Raw genomic sequence first — 837 nt, 5'->3', positions numbered from 1 at the left:
GGTCTTAGTGTCCCTGCTCTGGTCTGCAGGTCTTAGTGTCCCTGCTCTGGTCTGCAGGTCTTAGTGTCCCTGCTCTGGTCTGCAGGTCTTAGTGTCCCTGCTCTGGTCTGCAGGTCTTAGATGTGTCTCTGCTCTGGTCCAACACATGACTGATCTGGTCAGTGTCTGCAGATAATCCAGCTGTGTTGACCCAGGACACCTAAAACCTGCCGACACCAACCCTGAACTCATAAATAATGATTTTATTCACTATTATAAACAGAACTTCGGTCTTTGAATTAAACCTTTGACAGTAAGAAAACTTCAAACACTAAATAAAACAATAATTAACCTGAAGTTTGGACACTGTGTAAAATCTGAAATAATCAAATCATAATCTGTTTACACACAATATAAGTAAACATCTGAAATGTTTAAATGAGGAACTTTAAAGTTGTAAAACGGGGGTGTCCAAAGTGTGGCCCGGGGGCCATTTGTGGCCCCTGAACTGAGTTTGTGTGGCCCCTGACTTCAGTTCAAGAACTGTACTAATTTTAGTTATTTGACCCCCGGCACAGCTGTTTGATGTAGATGGAGACTTTCTATTTATTATTAGGGTCAATTTATCACAAAGTAAAATCTTCTTCCAAAAACAAATACTGACAAAACACTATTTGTCTTAATTTACCAGCTCTTAACTTTTTACACTTTTATCCAGTGACTTCTACTGAAAAGCTGATTTTGATCCAATCTGATTTTAATTAATTCAAATTTGTCTGAATACAGGAAGTATTTTCAACAAAACAGTGACATAAATCCTGATTTTATTGATCAGAATTGACTAAATTGCCTCCAATT

This window comes from Austrofundulus limnaeus, unplaced genomic scaffold (genome assembly GCF_001266775.1).
Source record: "Austrofundulus limnaeus strain Quisiro unplaced genomic scaffold, Austrofundulus_limnaeus-1.0 Scaffold1744, whole genome shotgun sequence".
Taxonomy (NCBI): Eukaryota; Metazoa; Chordata; class Actinopteri; order Cyprinodontiformes; family Rivulidae; genus Austrofundulus; species Austrofundulus limnaeus.
This window is presented reverse-complemented; position numbering follows the sequence as displayed.